This window comes from Mus caroli, unplaced genomic scaffold (genome assembly GCF_978045245.1).
Source record: "Mus caroli unplaced genomic scaffold, Mus_caroli_1 scaffold_2, whole genome shotgun sequence".
In the NCBI taxonomy this organism is placed as follows: domain Eukaryota; kingdom Metazoa; phylum Chordata; class Mammalia; order Rodentia; family Muridae; genus Mus; species Mus caroli.
Genome location: NW_028227257.1, coordinates 5,731,043 through 5,737,359, shown reverse-complemented (window position 1 = coordinate 5,737,359; position 6,317 = coordinate 5,731,043).

Here is a 6,317-nt window from a genome sequence, read left to right as displayed (position 1 = left end):
ATACATACTTATATACATACATTTGCATGTGTGTGTGTGATAGCAATTTTTAAAATCAAACATTCTAGCATAATACAATCCAAGCATATATTAATTTGACACTTACAGGCTGAGGAGTGACATTAGAATATATTAAATATTGTTTTTCCTAATCAAGCCATTCTCTTTCTACAAGAGCAGACAATTTTTTTATGCATACAGTAAAAGCATTGAAACTTTGTAACATTTCATAGTCTCAAATCTGAGGCACCATGTCTCAGGTTATGTTAGCAGCAATGACCAGTGACTTAGCTTGGGAAGAGCCAAACTGTGGGTGTCCCGCGCTCAGAACCAAGGCTGGAGTAAGGTCCCATGACAAAACACTTTGCATTCATTTTGCATTTGATTCTGAATTCAGGAATCCTTACTATTGCCAACATTTTCCTAAGGCCACTTTCAGCTACGCGGCCCGAGGTGTAGAAACCAGGCTCTGCCTGGCCATTTATTTATTTGTATACTTACAGATACAAGTCTATCTTCTTTTTTACTTTTGTCTTGTTTTTGAATCATTGTTGATTTATTGATTTATGGGTGGGGTGGAGGTGGTGGGGTAGAGGTTGAAGACAGCTTACTCGACTCAGTTGTCTCCTTCCATCATGTAGGTCCCAGGGTACAGGGTCAGAGGTCAAGGGTCAGACTCAGCCCATCAGGCTTGGCATCGACTGCCATTTCCATATACATATATTCACATATATATATATATTTGCATATATTTAATTTCTGACACAAGGTCTACTATGTGTCACATAATGCCCACAAAAGGCTATCTCTTTTTGTAGCTCCTGCTAAGCTCCGTAGCTATGTCATGTGATTTTGTTACTCAGACCCTCTAAGCTTTGGCCATTAGGATCTCCTTCAGCTGGCCTTTGTTCCCACTGTTTCAGCTTTTGAAGACCTCCTTGCTCCCCAGTCCTGTCTGTTATCTCAAGGCTTGTCTCTTATATTCCTTCCCTGGACCATGAGTCATTCTTTCTCTCCCAAGAACCTCCGTTGTCTTAGGGATGGAATGGTCTAATGAACGTGGGACTGAACCTCAGAGCAAGAGCACACATCTGTGCGAACACTGTCTGAGTTACTTTTCTAACTTTTCTACATGCTGTGATGAAACAGCATGACTGGGGTTGGGGTGGGGGGCAGGGGAGAACAACTTATATGTTCTAGTTTGGCTTAATTTGTTTAATGTTTAGTTTGGCTTACAGGTTCAGAGGGTTAGAGTCCATGACAGTGAAGTGAAGGAACAGTTGAGAGTTCATATCTTGATCCACAACCATGAGGCAGAGAGGGAGGAGAGAGAGAGAGAGAGAGAGAGAGAGAGAGAGGGAGAGAGAGAAGAAGAAGAAGAAGAAGAAGAAGAAGAAGAAGAAGAAGAGAATGTTCTGAGTCTTTTGAAACCTCAAAGCTTGCCCCCAGTGATGTACCACTTCTAATAAGACCCTAAGGTCACACCCCCTAACCCTCCCCCAAACAGTTCTACCGACTATGGACCAAGTATTCAACCCTATGAGCCTATGAGGGGCATCGTCATTCAAACTATCACATCCCACTACCTGGACACCATAGGCTCCTAGCCATATCATAACGGCCAACTTCAAAAGCCCTGATAGTCTTGCACAGTCTCAACACAATTTACAAATCCAAAGTCTTTTCTGAACTTATCTGGGTGGGATCTTGAGGGCTCTCTCTCTTCTCTCAGTCTCAGATCAGCCCCCTGCGTCCCCCCAATCCCCTTATGTGTTTCAACACAAGCTCTGGCTTCAGCCTTAAACTCCCTTCTGCTCCCTTTTTCTTCTCAACTGTACCTTTTGTATTTCCTTTCCTCCCACTTTCTCCTTCTCACTGGAGACCTGCCTAAGACAGATGATGACTAATAACAAAACACAGAGACTTCTTAAGCCTGCCAGTGTCTTCAGAAAAGATGCCAGGGGCTGCAAAGATAGTTCAGCAGTTAAGAACACATGCTTTTCTTGCTGAGAACCCAAGTTCAATTCCCAGCACTCATGTCAAGGGGCTCACGACCGCCTGAGATTCCAACTTCAAAGGGATCTGATACCTCTGGCATCTGAGAATCCTTGCACTCATGTGCATACAACCACTCTCTCTCTCTCTCTCTCTCTCTCTCACACACACACACACACACACACACACACACACACGCACAGACACACAGACACACAGACACACACCTAAAAATTATTTTAAAAATCAACAACAATAACAAAACAACCACCAAACTTGCAGTTGTTGTCCACAGTGCTTAATATTATCAACTTGACAGGCTCTGGAATCACCTAGGAAACAAACCTCTGAGTATTCATGGGAAAGAGCTTCTAATGGGCCAAATGAGGTAGGACCCAGTCTTAGCATAGGGGAACCATTCTGTGGCCTGGGCGCCTGGAGCAAATGAATGGAGAGAGCAAGCATCATCACAAAAGAGAGCAAGGAATCTAAAAGAACTCTCATTTCAAAGAGCCATCATGAGTGGCTGTGGCTCGGGCACACAGATGTAGCTTACCCCAAATTCCACATCCCAATGTGTAAGCAGTTTCATGAGGTTTTTTGTTTTTTTTAATAGTTTTACAGAGCAAAGAAAGGTATAGATCAGAGCAAGGTTAAAATACATTGGTGAGTCCATCAGAGAGGCAGGCACAGTGAGATGAGGGAAGATTTTTCTATAGGCTCATGGTGCCATCTGAAACACTCTTAGCTCTTGGATTGATGGAAACTAGCAGTCAGCTAAGTTACCAGATTCTAAACAGTCTTTACCTATGAGTCACAGGATGTCATTTCTGACACACACACAGAGAAGGAGTGGCTGTTCCAGAGGCCTAGAACTAGCCCGAGATAAGGCGAGTAGCCTTTGGACCTGCAACATTCCAATCTCCCCTCATTGCTGAGATTCTAATTAGCCCGTCAGTCTCTGCAGACACAGCTTCTATTCAGGAGCTTTCGCTCACACAAGCTGAGAGCCAGCAATCATCTCTGGCTCCTCACCATGGAGACGATGAGACCAGCCCCTCACATTCCTGCTCAGTGTGATGGATGGCAGCAACGAGAGCCCACAAATGAGAGTCACCATCAGGTTTTTGCCAGTGCAAGAGAAAGAAGACAACCGGCTGTTGCTGAAGCTGAGGGAGGTTCGCGGCTGCTTAGCTACAGGGCAGTCAGTAATTGCAATGTCAGCTCCACCCCTATAATTCCAGGACTCAGGAGGCTGAGGCAGAGGAATGGAGAGCACAAACCAAGTTATATAGCAAGACATGCTCTCAAATTTTTTAAAAAAATGTTTATCATGTTCAAAGAAAGGAAAGTGGGTGGAAGACAGGGAACTGGTATCTCTCTGTGGGTTTGCAACTGCCATTTCTTGTCAGGTAAGGCTCCTGACACGTCCCACCAGGACAGGTACTTAAGAAAGACATCACAGCAGGAATGAGGAATGAGGGCACCGGGAAGACTTGCTGCTCATGTCTGTCACTGTCAATTTAGCAATGGCCCTTTATCCAGCAGCATAGCGTCACAGTCTCCTGATGTTCCTATTGTGTGGGTTTCCCCCTCTACATTGAAGCAGTTCCACCTGGGGGGAGAAGGAAGTCTGGTGGAATTCAGGAAACACACAAGGTTCAGAAAGCCCATAAACCTTACAACCCGCAGGAAGGTCAGACAGTTGTTAAGATTCACAAGGCCCTAAAGTTACAGATACCGAGAACCTGCTGAGTGGGAGGCGCTTCAGTGGGGCTGCCTAAAATCTGGACAGCTAGCTCCAGGGATACAGTGTTCCTGAGTTGTTACTCATGCTGTGGTAGTCTTGAGCCATCCATGTAACCCCTCATCTCTGCTCCCATGCGTAAACCCTCTAAACTACGTGCGTGGGTCACTGGATGAACTTGCAAGAAGAGAGTAGAGTCATTTCTTTAGTATTTCTTTAGCCTTTTGTATGCTATTGGGGATGAATGGGTGTTGGTTCTCATCTTCCTAGGAAGAGTGGTGCATTATAGCCTCAGGGCATTCCTGTAACAAGCAACAAGGCCCTGGCCAGACAACACTTCTTTCTTGGGGCTCTGTCCACCTCTTTGAGGCTCCTCTGAGCTCTCTTTTAGGGTCTCAGACTCCTGTCTCTTTCACGGTCTCCCTTGGCCTAGGGATGGCAGTATCTCCTGGAGCTCCACCTTTGATTCCTCCAGATTCCTGTGTGGCTTTAGGAACAGGGCCTGGCTGAGCTGGACACCAACAGGGGTCCACACAGCTAATGAGAGCCAACCAAACACATCTACCGTCTACTTGGCTTGACTGACGTTGACTGATGATGCTGAAGAGATCTTAACACTACAAATGGGAGTTATTCTGGCTCCTATGAAGCCAGTTTCCTATGAAACACCGGGTACCGACATCACTGCCAATTGCATGCCATAGTCATCTGCCACAGATGTGGAGAGCCCTGCAGCTGCTGTGGTGATGGAGCAATGAGGACTGGAGGACCTGGGGAGGGACAGCTATTCTGAGGCCATGGGGTAACTGTGGGAAGTGAATGGCAGGCGCCAGCTTTTGTACTTCCAGCTTAAATCACAGCCAGAGAATCAGGGGTTCCATAGAAAGGCAACCCTTTCAAACTCGATGAAAATCACACCCATGATCTAACAGGCTTGTAACAGGTCAATTGGACGTTACCATCTGTCAGAATTACAAGAGTATATGTGGCTGTCTACTCGTGTGGCTGAGAGATGATCAGGAGCACAAAGACACAGTCAGAAGCACAGATTTATGGTCAGGAGCAGAGCTAATCAGGGATACAGGTGTATGGGCAGGAGCACAGGTGCACGAACAGGAACACAGGTGCGTAGTCAGGGGCACAGGTGCACGAACAGGAACACAGGTGCATGGCCAGGGGGTGCATGGTCAGGAGCACAGGTGCATAGTTAGGAGCACAAGCACACAGAACAGAAACCTAGGTGCATTGTCAAGAATACAAGTGTGCAGTGAAGACCCACAGTCAGGAGCGCAGGTGAACAGGATAGCAGGAGCAGAGGCACAGAGCCGTGAGCTCAGGTGCTCGTAACAGGAATATAGGTACACGAGCAACAACACAGCCTCATGGCCAGAAGCACAGACATAGGACCATGGGCAGAGAGTAGAGATGTAGAAGTTTGGTCACCAGGTCTAGGGATGCTTCTCAAGGTGGGACATTCCCCTGAGAAGGTGTCATCACAGCAGTGGTTCTGGAGTAATGAAGCAGGCACCCAGAGGACAATATCCTTCCCTTGTGCCCCTGCCTGTTCAGTGGGTCCGTTTACAAAGCAGCCGTTGTGGCAGGTAGCTCAGGTTCCGTATGACCTTCCTTTCCCCCAGACTGGCCTGGGTACTGTTATTGCTGTTATTGCTGAGTACCTAGAAAGCCAACACTAAAGCTATGTTATGCCATGCCTTAGGGGAGGGGGAGGAGAGTATGAAGTCTGTTACAAACCATGTGGCCAAGCAGATAGATAAAGGGGCACAGCAGAGCTTGTGGGCATGCAGTAAGTGACAGATGAAAAACTATCTGAGAGGGTTACCTGCAGTCTAAGGGACAACAAGCAACCAACATGAAGGTCTAGAATTATCTGCAATCTGGTCAGGGTGGAATCCAGAGGCCTGGGCTGGATGCTCTAGGACACTACCTAGCATTCAAGAGCCTCCTGTAACAAACAAACAAACAAACAAACAAACAAACGAAAGAAAAGAAAAGAAAACCAAGCAAGCAAGTGTATGGACCTGAGGGTAGTGGTCTAAGACTATGATGTCTGCCCTCATGAGGCTGAGGCAGGTGGATCATGAATTTGATGCAAACCTGGATTATGAAGTGGGTTCTGGTCCAACTGAGGTACATAGCAAGACCAAGTCCAATCACAGTGATGACAATGTGCTATTTTAAGAGACATGAAGGCTGGCATGAAAAACTGGGACGTTTTACCTGTCCCCCCCCCAACCCCTTCCTCACTTATTTACTCTATCAAATGCCAATAATAAATGTCTTATGTTGATACTTGTGACACTGTACCTAGATATGAGTGGATGAACTTTAGCACGGCCATGTAGAAGTTTCCTGAACGACAGAAGGCACCTCAGTACATCCCAGCCTTGCTTTCCAGATTCTGCTAATGACGTCTGGACTCATTTTATAAGTCGCTATCGGGAAAACAACCTACAGTTTCAAAAACATCATAAATAAAAATGCCAACCGGAACTCCAGATGTTAAGAGTGAGGGGCTGAGGCTGAGGTGGCATTTGAAAGCGATATTGTCACACAC